The sequence below is a fragment of the Crinia signifera genome, chromosome 5 (genome assembly GCF_055691185.1).
Source record: "Crinia signifera chromosome 5, ASM5569118v1, whole genome shotgun sequence".
Taxonomy (NCBI): domain Eukaryota; kingdom Metazoa; phylum Chordata; class Amphibia; order Anura; family Myobatrachidae; genus Crinia; species Crinia signifera.
In genome coordinates, this window is record NC_139221.1 from 259,496,748 (window position 1) to 259,510,781 (window position 14,034).

Consider the following 14,034-nt stretch of genomic DNA (forward strand, 5'->3'; position numbering starts at 1 on the left):
ATATATTTGTGTAAAAATACCTTTTACATGCATTTCATGGCCTATATTTAAGAAGCCCTTTCCCCTCATAATGGCTGATACATACATCCATTTGTTGTAAAGTTTCATGGTTTATCTCTCAATCATCAATGAAAAACCATGAGTTTTAGGAAGCATTTTCCATGAGATTGGAGTACCAGCCAGTCGCTGCTACCATAGTTCACCACTTTTGTACAAAATGTAAAAATAGAATCCTAAATATTCCACCATCTAGGTTGGGGAGAGATAATTGGTACTTGTGAGTTATCCGGACGCCCGATTTCTAAATCGGGTCGGATCGGGCACATCGCATCGCATCGCATGCGACCATCGGATGCGATGCGATGACCCGATTTTTCCATAGGAATCAATGTTAAAATGGACTGAGTCCATTTTAACATGGAATTCAATGGGAAAAAGGGGTCCTTTTCATACCCCTACTATCCAAGTGGGCATGGAGTTGGATATAAACCTGTGGCGAGCGTAGCGAGCCACCGAGCCCGAAGCGTGGCGAGCGTAGCGAGCCCCGCGAGGGGACACGGAATACCGTCCCCTCGCGGGGCTCGCTTCGCTCGCCACGCTTCGGGCTCGGTGGCTCGCTACGCTCGCCACAGGTTTATATCCAACTCCATGCCCACTTGGATAGTAGGGGTATGAAAAGGACCCCTTTTTCCATAGGAATCATTTTAACATTGATTCCTATGGAAAAATCGGGTCATCGCATCCGATGGTCGCATGCGATGCGATGCGATATCGCATCGCATCGCATCTGATTGTATGCCTTAACTTAAGGCATACAATCAAAAAATCGGGCGTCCAGATAACTCACAAGTACCAGATAATTATGTGTGTAGTGCCAAGTTTTCACTGTTATTAGTATGTTTGATTATTTTTGGTTTTACAAATGTTTGAATCCTAACTTTTATACTTGTGGACTTTACTAGAATTTTTTTTACAGTTCACATAAAACATCCCTTCACTAAAATCCTTGTATAGTAGTGCAAAGTGTTAACTTCTAGTTTAGAACTGTGCATGTTGTTCTTATTTATAAATTATCAACAACCAATCAGATACTGTAAGTGTAGCAGCTAATATAGATATAATAAACTAGGAATTACTGTATTTCCAGTTAGGAATGAAATTCTACATCTTAAAGTATGTACAAACGGTGCACTGTGGCAGCTGCCAATATCGATTCAACATCGGAGGGTGACATGCTGCGTTGAACAGCATGGCCCTCCTTTTGATCTAGCCGGTCCAAGCAGAAATAGACTTGCCTGCACAGTTTATTTCTGCTTTCAGTCCTTAGTCCCAATGCTGCGTGGCCACGCATCGAGATCGAATCTGGATCGAATGCGGCTATACATGTGCGATTCAGGGTCACCTATTAAATTTGGACAATATAATCGTATAGAAAGTGACCCTGAATCGCACTGTGTGTCCACTGCATTAGAGCTACAAATTCCATCCATCCCATCCCAGCTTTAATAAGAGTATTCCAGCATATAAAATGTCAGCAGCATTTCCATGTCTTTATAAATGCCACATATGTAGGGGCAATGAACTAATCCAGAGGTAATGTATCCTCTGTATGAATGAAGGTATATCCTTTGGACAGATACAATAATAGACTTGAGGTGGTTTAAGTAGCAATCTATTGTATTGGTAGTAGTTGTTAAGGACCACCTATTTAACAAATGATCAAAACACAATGACAGTTTAGTGATAGTGGCTGGATATGACTTTCTCCTATCCACAAAATGTAGGTACAGCCCTCTAAGTGTGACAAATAGTGATTCACAAGTTCTCAGAGAGCCAGTGCCAGTGTGTATATATATATATATATATATATATATATATATATATATATATATATATATATATATATATATATATATATATATTTGGAAATGGGATTTACAGATATCATATATTATGTCCATCGGAAAGTCTCTGGTATTTGACACTGATTCTCCAAGCTGTTAGACCGCTGCTCCCCTTAGTATAGTATTTTGGGTCCCTCAGGATGAAGGCAAATCTGGATGGAAAGACAAAAGGGGCGCCTCATAGAGTAATAACATTTTTAATAATATAAAGGACACAGGTAAATTCCAGATCGTCATAAAAACACTGGAATCCTACCAATAACTTTCTCAGTGTGGGCTTAAAACCGCATGGTATTAATAATAGGAGAAACACTGGCCTTCAGCTATAACATATAAGCAGAGCAGTAGTGGCTGTGCGCTGATGTTGTTCTTACTGCTCCCGGAAAAGAGCCGGAGGCTTTCCTTCACCGCCGGTGCTAGCAGTCACTGCGAGTGGATGGGATCGCGTCAGCAGGTCTCGCCCTACAAGCTTTTTGTCCTAAGACTCAGTCTAATCATGATGATGTGTTTTATCGCGTGTGTGTGTGTGTCCATCATCTTTATATGTCTAGTGTCCGTGTGTCTAGGAAACACTTTCACACATGCAAAAACACAGAGGCAAGTGTTTATGCATGTTTGTACAAGGTAGCAGACTAGCTTTTGAAGCATTAGCTTTGAGCGGGCTTCCTAGTCTATATGTCTAGTGTCCGTGTGTCTAGGAAACACTTTCACACATGCAAAAACACAGAGGCAAGTGTTTGTGCATGTTTGTACAAGGTAGCAGACTAGCTTTTGAAGCATTAGCTTTGAGCGGGCTTCCTAGTCTATATGTCTAGTGTCTGTGTGTCTCCGAAACACTTCCATCTATTGGCAGCAAGTGAAACTACATCTCTCTCTTACAGAGGCAACTAGTTTTCAAAGCTTTTGCTTTGAGCAAGCTTACTAGTAGATATATATAGCTGTACAATGGTGTGTGACTTTTATGTTTTAAGGGGCTACATTGAATTTTTTCTTTGTGACCTCCATAATATAAACTTGTTAGTGTTCTCTTCAAACAATGTAATTTCTTCTTAGTAAACGTGTTAGCTATATCTTACTAATGTAAAGCTAACTTGATTTTACTTTATAATCTATAAGTGTTACACAAAAATCTGTAGCATCTTAGTTGCCTTGGAATTCCCAATAGAGCAAAAGCATTTCCCCACCATTTCTGTTGCATATCCTAAACACATAAACTTCTCTCCACAGTATAAGTGAGTCAAAGGGGAGCTTTTTTAAAGTCTGATGTTAACAAGTGGGTAAAGGTTAAGACCGATTTCCGTTTGTAGGGGGAATGGGATACAAGGAAGATATTGCTTTTAACAAATGACATATTGCATTTTATGTAGCTTGTAGAATTATTCTGTTTAATTTAATGGAGACGGTAAATCATTTTGTAGTTGTAGACACTAAATTAACATTACGTGTTGTTGTGATATTTCACATTTTATGTAAAAGTGTTTCCCCGTGGAAGAAAACAAGTTTTTGTCCTGGGGTCACTTAGAAATTTCTCTTTTTGAAAGAAAAGCACTTTTTTTTTTTTTTATGAAGATAACCTTAAATTAATCAGAAATACGCTCTATACATTGTTAATGTGGTAAATGACAATACTAGCTGCAAATGTCTGGTTTATAAAGGATTATCTTAATAGTTGTATAGAAGCCCATTTCCAGCAACCATCACTCCAGTGTTCTAATGGTACATTGTGTTTGTTAATCATGTTAGTAGACTAATGCAGGGGTCCCCAAACTATTTTGCTCTGGGACCCCATCAGAAAATAAAAATAATTACTGCAGAAGGTCATCACATCACAAGTGTAGGCAGCAGACAGCACATGTATGGTAGCACTGTGGAGGCACATTGTGAGGAGTTAAAAATAACAGACAATTCAACAGATTTTTTAGACTCCTTGAATCACTGACTGAGATCGGAAAAGTCATCAGCCTGATGGTCAGTAACATGGAGTTGCAACCACATGCTGAGAAGATCAAGACCCACTTTGGGGTCAGGACCCACAATTTGGGAACTGCTGGACTAATGGATGATTAGAAAACCCTTGTGCGATTACAGTATGTTAACACAGCTGAAAATGGATTTGCTCGTTAGAGAAGCTATAAAACTGTCCTTCCTTTGAGCTAGTTGAGTATCTGGAGCATCACATTTGTGGGCTTGATTATACTCGTAAAATGAGAACTTTCATGTGAAACGCAACAGTTTATTCTTAATTTCGAAATGAAGGCTAATCCATGAGAGAAATTGCAAAGAAACTGAACATTTCCTACAACAGTGTGTACTACTCCATTCAGAGAACACCAAAAAATGCTCTAACCAGAGTAGATAGAGAACTGGGAGACCCCGGTGCACAATTGAGGAAGAAGACAAGTACAATAGAGTCTCTAGTATGAGAAATAGACTCCTCATAGGTCCTCATTTGGCCACAATGGTAGCCACAAAACACCAGTGTTAACATCTACAGTAACATAGAAACATAGAATTTGACGGCAGATAAGTACCATTTGGCCCATCTAGTCTGCCCCTTTTCTTTTCTTCTTTTTTTTTTTTTTTGCATCGTATATTTTTATTAGAATTATAAACATACAGGAGAAGAATATAACAAAGAGCCGGTTATAATAAGGCAATAGCGGTTTCTAATGAGAACGTCAGGTATAGTAGTTGACAATAGAGAGATGGCAAGTAGGAGATGTTGTGAGGGGGATGCGGCTCAGAGGTCGTCTGAAGGGGGATGATGTGGAAGGTGGCTTTGAGAAGGGGTCAAAGACATCCACACAGTGGGTAGAGGAGTAAGCAAGAAAAGAAAAATAGAAAAAGGAAGGGGTGAGGGGGGATTACAAAAGGTAGGAAGGGAAAAAATAATGGGGGAGGAAAAGGGGCTTAATGAATGTACAGAAGGGGATGGGAGGCGAGCCAGGGGGGAAGGTGAGGAGTGATAAGAAGAAGTAATATAAGGAGATAGTTCTGTAAGGAGAGATAGGTGAGGTGGTAGGAGGTTAGTATAACAGAGTTAAGTTGAGCCAGGAGGGGCGACATTGTATAGCCTGTACCATGTAGACCAGGTGGTGTGGAAGTTTTCGATCGTGTCAAGTCTGACCCTTTTTTAAACATGTTACCTCAAACCATATTTGATCCTTATTTTTTTGTACGAATATCAATATGCCTATCCCAAGCATGTTTAAATGGTACTACTGTATTTGTCTCTACCACCTCTGATGGGAGGCTATTCCACTTATCTACTACTCTTTCTGTGAAGTAATTCTTCCTCAAATTTCTCCTGAATCTTCTACCCTCTAGTTTCAGTGCATGCCCTCTTGTTCTGCATCTCCTCTTCCTGTGAAGAATGTCTCCCACCTGTACCTTGTTAAAGCCCTTGATATATTTTAAAGTTTCTATCATGTCCCCCCTTTCCCTTCTTTGCTCCAAAGTATACAAATTAAGATCTTTTAGTCTTTCCTGGTACGTTTTGTGATGTAGGCCAAGCACCATTTTAGTTGCCCTTCTTTGTACAGTCTCTAATCATATTTATATCCTTCTGGAGATACTGTATGGCCTCCAGAACTGAACACAGTACTCTAGATGAGGTCATACCAATGACCTATACAGTGGCATTATTACTTCTTTCTTTCTACTGCTGATACCTCTCCCTATGCAACTAAGCATCTTCCTTGCCTTCTTTCATTGCTTTGTTACATTGCCTACCTGCCTTTAAGTCCCCTGTAATAGTGACACCTAGATCCCTCTCTTCCTCAGTAGTTTCCATTATAGTGCCATTTATACTATATTTAGTCTTTGGATTTTTGAGACCCAAGTGCATGATTCAGCATTTTTTGGCATTAAACTGTAGTTGCCATGCTCTTGACCATTCCTCTAATCTACCTAGATCATCAATCATTTGTTTTACCCCTCCTTGTGTGTCTACCCTGTTGCATACCTTTGTGTCATCTGCAAAAAGGCACATTTTACCCTCAATTCCATTTGCAATATCACCAATAAAGATATTAAAAAGCACTGGTTCAAGTACAGATCCCTGGGGTACCCCACTTGTAACCTTTTCCTCCTTTGACTGTACTCCGTGTACTACAACTCTCTGTTTTCTGTCCTGCAACCATGCTCTTATCCATTCAACTATCTTAAAATCCAATCCTGAAGAGGCCACTTCAGGATGCCGGCCTTCTAGGCAGAGTGGCAAAGAAAAAGCTGTATCTGAGACCGGACAATAAAAGGGAAAGATTAATTTGGGCAAAAGAACATGGACTTTGGACAAAGGAAAATGGGAAAAAAATGTTATGGACAGCCGAATCGAAGTTTGAGGTGTTTGGATCTCACAGAAGAACATTTGTTAGATGCAGAACAAGCGAAAGATGCTGGGAGAGTGCCTGACGCCATCTGTCGAGCATGGTGGAGGTAGTGTGATGGTCTGGGGCTGCTTGGTGCTGGTAAAAGTGGGATTTTGAAAAAGGAAGACTTATCGCTGCATTTTGCAACGCCATGTCATACCCTGTGAACAGCTCTTGAATGGAGCCAATTTTCTCCTCCAACAGGACAATGACCCAAAGTATACCTCCATATTATGCAAGAACTATTCAGAGAAGAAGCAAGCAGCTGGTATTCTGTCTGTAGGAGTGGCCAGCACAGTCACCAGATCTCAACCCCATTGTGCTGTTGTGGGAGCAGCTTGACTGTATGGTACAGAAGAGGTGCCCTTTAAGTCAATCTGTGGGAGGTGCTTCATTAAGCGTGGGGTGAAATTTCTTCAGATTATCTCAACAAATTAACAGCTAGAATGCCAAAGGTCTGCAATGCTGTAATTGCTGCAAAAGAAACATTCTTTGATGAAAGCAAAGTTTGAACAATACTGGTGGCTTATTGTGAAACTGATCTTGTGCCCGAGTTAACTTCCAGACTACTGGGGCTATTATTAAGCCTCAAATTCTCTGTCATTATTGACATGTGTTTTTTTTAGAAGTAGAACAGAGAATATATAACACTTGTTATGACAGTATAAACCATTGTTTCGGTTATCTACTTACCAACTTCCACTATCCACTATGGATTAGTAGCATTACAGTTTTTGTGTCGAATTTTTATCATCCTGATGTTGACGCTTATAGTGATATCCAATCTTTTTTTGGGCGAGTAACAATATGTGCTAGTCCTAAAAAGATAAAGGCCCCCATACAATTCTCAGAGAGGAGAAGTCACACCGGATTTCCCTTCCTATATTTGTGGTCCTTTTGCATACAGTGTAGTGTATGCAATCCCAGTAAGCGTTACGGGATATGACAAATCCTATGTGCAGCACTTGCGATCTCCGGCTCAAATCTGATGCTCGTGAGCCCGTACATCGAATCGAAGACAAAACATGTACCACTTTTCATCCGATTATTTGGCCCAATCCGTTGTACAACATAGCATTGCAAACTTTATTTGATATGTAGCTATTGATTGTAAATGTAATACACCTGGATATTGGACCTTGGTTGCGCGCATCTCCTGCACTTACCCTGGTGGAGTTGTCCTGCAGGCCCCTACTCTCCATCTTCTTGCAGTGAGTAGGATTTGCACATGCACTGCAGATTGCATTGTCATATCTCCAGTGTTTAGACCTTCTTTTCTAAAAGTAGATTAAGGCAGTGCCAGATTTACCCCTAGGTCCGTGAGGCACTGGACTACAGGCGGCACCTTTTGGTGAAGCAATCATGGCTTAGCACATCATTGCCCTGTCTGATATTAGTCAGGCAGGCAGTCAGTCAGAAAAGGAGGAGCGATGCACACTTCCAGAAGACACCTGGAAGTCCTGGATGGGCAGTGGCCATGCAAAAGCTTAGGTGTGTATGAAACATAGAAGGCCACAAATATTCAGTGGGTATCAAGTGCTCCTCTCAGCAGCCAGTGCTCATACTCACTCATATTTCCGGGCACCTACACTCACTCCTAGCTATTTGTGTCCAAGCATAATTTCTGTTTAAAAAAAAACATAAATAGATCTGAGAAGAGATATGTCCTGCCTGCATCCTGTGAATGTTGTCTGTGTAAGAACAGCTAATGTATCTACAGCTAAATGCATTCAAGATGTTGCTAACTACACCGATCAGGCTGCTATAGGGGACATTCTGTCCTCTGCCAGTAGTTTAGGGATTACGCATGAACCCAAAGGATGCCCATTGCCCTCATCAACATTGGAAATATTTAATGTTGCTAGAGGGTGAGTTTAGTGGTTTTTTTCCTTGTTTTATTTTTATATTTGAAATACTTTTTCTTTTAGTTTGCGTCTTTTCAAGAGGATGGTCATTTGCAATTGCGGCGTGGAATCCCCATACAGTGATATCGTGGCTCAGTACATTTCTATGATCCGTGGGAGTAGATTAGATGAACGCACATGGTGACAAGAGTCACATTTGGCTCAGTGACGATGTGCGTGGCTACATTGGTACATATGTAGAGGTAAAAGCTTTGATGGATAACTAACTGCTGCTTAATCGGGCCATGATGTTTTCTGAACAATGATGATTTGTTGGGAGACTATGTGCCTGATTCTGAGTAGGAACCAAGTCTATATGCAGACTCATATAGCGGCAATAAGCATAGACTACACCATGCTTATGCATCTTGGCAGAGGATCCGTGTGTGGCTGCTTATGGGCATCTCTGGGGGTCAACTGGATGGTTTCCTTGTAAACGCATGCAAGGGACCTTCTCTGTGCTTTGGGTGTCTAGACAGACATTCGTGCTATTCTCAGGCCTGCATATAATGCCTGTTTCAGCATGGTGCCACTAATAATGAAAACCGCTGCAAGCACAAAAGCACTGGGCAGTGCGGCTACACGCATGACACGATATGGGTCTCCGTGTTCGCATAAGGTAGTAAATCTAGAGACAAAACATCTGTATGTATGGCCCCTTTTGTTTGCGACCATAAGTGCAGCAATATATGTTTGTATTGGAGGACATGCTTTTCTGAGATGATACTAGAGGAAGGTGGACCACGTAGGACTTGTGGGGGACATGGTGCTGTGAATAACATTGTTGTGGCCCACACCACTTTAGTATGCCAAATGTAGCCATTCTGTGCATTATAGCAGTCATTACAACAATGTACGTCGGGTCATCAAACTCCTAAACAACCACTTCTGTGAGGAATTTGATGGTGGGTTAGGGAACCTGTTCTATTTACCCAGGAGTCCTGGGAGCTCCCTGATATCCATAAGTCTCTTGGACAGTTCAGGTGATCAGGTCATTCTGCTTAAAACAAATTTGGTCCCATGAATGTCCAATCTCAGATTTATAAGACCTTTGATTTAACCACCTGATATCTGAAGCACCAACTCCCATAATTTTATATCTCAAATCCGGAATTTCTGTAAATGTCCTTTTACCTATGTTCCCACTGGTTCATATCATAACTTTTTTTTTATCGTAAAGTATAGTTATAGTTATAGTATTAATTTGTGGGTCCACGGACAGGTGGTGCGGCTAAATAGCCACTTCCACACTACACAGACCAGCTAATACATGGTATAATTTCCTCATCCTGCCCATTGCACCTGGTGCAGGGGACTGGCCATAAAATTAGGAGTCTCCTGCACCTTTCAGAAGAGTAGTAAAGTATGAATTATATTTGTATCAATTTAGTAAATGTATTATTAACATTGCTCTACTGATGTTTTCATATGTGATCACCTCTATTACCTCGTCTCTAAGATGTTTTGCTATGGCTTCATAGTCTCCATGGGTGTGGATCATATTGTCTACAGCAACTAGGTCGGCACCACTAGGTCGACATGCAGCAATGTCGACATGGGGCAAGGTCGACAGGGTCATTAGGTCGACCTAAGCATTAGGTCGACATGGGGTTTTTGACCCGAATGTCGACATGGACACATTTTAAAATGCACCGCATCCCCTCACATCGCTCGCTGCACTCGCAATGCCTCGGGCACGGTGCCTCACTGTGCTCGGCACACTATTTTATTCTCCCGCCACGCCCTAGTGGATGGTAGGGCATGAAATCCCGCCTGTCTCAAAAAACAGTGAAAAACCCCATGTCGACCTTTTGACTGTCAACCTTGCCCATTTTGACCTAATGACCTGTCGACCTAGACACATGTTGACCTTGACTCATATCGACCTAGAACCATGTCGACCTTCCTGCATGTCGATCTAGTGGTGTCGACCCAGTGCTTGTCGACCTAGTTGTAGACAATATGACCGTATCCCGTCTCCATTGTCTTAATAAAATCTATTTGGAAAAGAAAACCTGAATTTGGTTCCTATGCTGATTCCCCCTCCCTAGGCGTCGTCAACTACCCTGGCAGGTGTATCTGTATATCTTATGTAGACAGTATATTCGAAGGAAAACATCACATTGAAGGAACCCACGTGTTAATAATTTTATTAATATTGGATAAAGAAATAGTAGCAGAGCTCCATAGGATTCCAGAGGTGAAGTAATACTTTGGACATAGTTACAAAATACTCTCCAGCCAGTACTGTTTAGTTAGCAGCACATGATGTTCAGAGCAGAACATTTCTTGAGCAGAGGCTGACTTGGGATTGCTCTTTATCAGCACACTCCTGTGACTGCGTGTCAGTGTGTCATTGTCAAGTGCCTCAGCCTTCCCAAGATATCCATAATTTGGGGAACACTTTGTGATTTTAAGATGGTCATTTGTCTTCAACAATGATCTGCTCACTATAGAACTTTATACAGGTTTCTTGTTTTGTTTCATTATTTGTCACAATGACTAATAGGCAAATATACTTCTGCCAGAAAATACCATTGAAAAACAAATTCATTCTGGCAGATTCTAACAGTAAAACCTTAATCCGAGTCGTGTACAATTACATGGTCCAGGAGCTGCAGGGCTGCAGCAGCGGGCACCCTCTGTCAGCACAGTGTACTCTCTAGTTCATAACCCTCTAGTGCAGGAATGTCCAAAGTCAGGCCCGGGGGCCAAATGCGACCCGTGCTGTCATTTCAAGCGGCCCACAGCCTCCAGCTGGAAGCTGGCAGAGCATCAGATGTGGGAAGCACAGCACAGGACACTAAAGGTGGGGCCCCGGCGAGCGCGCCTTTACCTTGCTGTCTGCTGCAGTGCAGAGGTGCCAGCCGCCACAGTCAGATGTGTTTGGCGTCCTACCCCTGCTGCTGCAATCGTATATCACCCTACTCCACAATCACAGTGACAGCAGTGTTTGGGCAAGGGGGGCAGCAAGGGGGAAGCTTGCTCCCGTAACATGCAGAGCGGAGGAGGGCAGCAGCGGAAGCCCAAGCATCTCCTGTCCTTGCAGTGCCTGCTTTGCCTCTCCTTCCTCTGGCTCACACAAGGGACTGTGAAACATACAGAGAAGGGAGGGGGCAGAGTGGGGGACATACAGTGAAGGAGGGTCAGGCTGGGGGACATACAGTGAATGGAGGCAGTGATGGCCATTCAGAGAAGGGGGAGCAGGGGCAGGCTGGGGGACATACAGTGAATGGGGGCAGAGTGAGGTACATAGTGAATGGGGGTCATACAGTGAATGGGAGTCATGCAGTGAAGGAGGGTCAGGCTTGGGGACATACAATCAATGGATGCACTGATCAGTGTTGCAAGTAAGGGGGTACGGCGTGGTATGGAGTACCTGTAAGAAATATGTTGCAGGTACGCAGTACCACTTACCCCTGATCCACTGTCATTTCTATTTTCATTTTAAGTCTAAATATAATGCATCCGCAGCCCGCCCACCCAGCGTTATGATTGGTGCTGTATGCAGCTACCAGCTACTGCTGATTTAGCCTGTCACACTGACAGGCATCAGCAGCGCCGACAGCATGAAGAGCAGGCTCCACTATTGTAAGCACAAGCTGCCTGGCTCTCCCCCAAGCAAGAGCCAACCCACCCCCAGTCATTCCCAGTTTCTCATTCCCTGTCTCCTGTGTCCACGCCTCTATTGTCATTTAGTCACTCCTCTAGCTTTGTGTGACCACGCCCCCTGATGACACATGACCATGCCCATTTTTGGTGGAGGCTATCAGTACCACCAAGAAAAAAATTCTACTTGCACCACTGGCACTGATGGACATTAAGTGAAGGTGGGCAGGCTGGGGGACAGAGTGAATGGGTGCAGAGTGGGGAACATATAGTGAATGGTGGACATACAGTGAAGGAGGGGCAGGCTGGGGGACATACAGTGAATAGGGGCAGGCTGGGGGACATAGAGTAAATGTGGGCAGAGTGGGGGACCATTCTGATGTGATTAATGATTTAAAGAATGCCAGGCTGAATGGTCGGCCCCACACACATTTACACTTCACCAAATCTGGCCCTCGTCGCAAAAAGTTTGGACCTGCTCTAGTCAGATGACTTTTGGTCACTAAGAGGGACCTTGTAAGTATTTGACCAGGTCTCCTGCTTTTTGTGTGGTCCATTTTTTTTTTAAAGAGACAAAAATAAAGAAACATGTAATCAATGAGATCATTGGAATTGTCACAGCAGCAGAGTGTTTTTCAGGATAATAATGCTCTGATGCTGCAAGAGGCAGTCACCTACTTACTTGTACGATTGTTAGTGAGGACTGAGGAGCATGTGACATAATGTAAGGTAGGAAAGATACAATTGCAGGCATTTAGTGGTGGCAAATGCTCCTTTATATCACTGTACATCATAATCATACTTTCAATTTAGCGGTGATATTCTGTTTCTGGGGGGTATTCAATCCCAGCGAATTATCCATTTTTGGGGGCAAATTCAACTCGCTTTATTCAGTCCCAGTGCTGATTATTCCCCTGAGCAAAAAATCCAGCATCAGCAAAATTGGTGCAAATTCATGTCCGTTTTCGACTGTTAATGCAACCATTTTTGCCCATCTGATTCACAAAAACAAACAAAAAAAACGGGTTTGTCGAAAGTGGACTGAAAGACGGGAGAAACACACCCTGATTGAATACTTATTTTTTTTATTATTATTGCCATTTCAAATGTTTTCATTTTTACATTTGTTATTAATGGTAGAAAAATGATTGGCAGCAAGTTTTATTCAGCAAATGAAAGGCTTTCCAGTAATTTGGGCTACATTAAAAACAATAGAAAACAATATGAGAGATTTTATACACATTTGTAAAAAATAAATTGTGCATTTTTAAATGAATTGCAAGTACAATTTGCAGTGAAAATTAAATTAAATTAAATTGACCTAATTTGCCTTGTCTTGTGTCTCTTCACATACAGTACAGGTTATGTTAGAGAGACTAATGTTGACCATACACTGATATATGATATCTGTAAGATGTTGTAGCCATACAGTGGCCATGATATCTGCACTCCTCCCCAGGCGGGAGATATTTCCTGTCCCCACAAGGAATAGGGAAAATGTTGGCTGGTTGGTTGCAGTAGTGCATACACTGCCAGATGCAGGTGACCAATTATCAGATCTTTCTGGCAGCTGCACCTGGCAATAAGTGACATCACTGGATCTGATCATCTCCCAATGCCGGCTGTTTCATAGCTGTGAATGGGTCCCGGGTCTCATTGACACAGGTTACCTGTTAAAAGTGTGCCGCAAGCTGGATAATTTTAACTGGATCCACTGCACAATATCCCAGGTTGCTGTACATTCATGTGCAATAACCTGGCATATTAAGGGCAGTGTAAAAGCAGTATGTCAGCAATACACTATTCCATCATCAGCCTGAATAGATGATCACCGATTGGGCCGATAATTGAGCAGTCTACAGTATGTCCAGCATATAAACTGTATCTAAAGTTCTTGGTGGATCAAGATTATAGATCAGTGGTTTCCATATCATCTAGCTTGAGCACAGGTAACACAATAGATCTCCAGGTGGTACTAATTAGTCCTGAGGATACCTTGAAAACATACACTTTACAATTTCATGAGGACTGAGTTTGAGAAACATTTTTATAGATCAATATACTTTGATTGTTTTTTTGTGTTGTTTTTTAGCAAGGTTTATTTTCTATAATACGGATTTTTTTTTTCTTGTGCTTAAGTACAATGCAGATCAGCTCTACACATTGGTAAAAGTGGTTTCCACAGAGCAGTTCTGTGTCATATCCATGGGGTAAATGAAATAAATAAATATCTATACTATATTAAGA

General features: G+C 42.0%; 1 protein-coding gene across 2 annotated transcripts in view; it reads left to right on the forward strand.

Moving 5' to 3' along the window:
- The window catches only part of MPP7 (MAGUK p55 scaffold protein 7), a 372,855-nt gene that overhangs the window by 307,078 nt on the left and 51,743 nt on the right, over positions 1-14,034 (forward strand). The gene's annotated exons all lie outside the window — the stretch shown is intronic.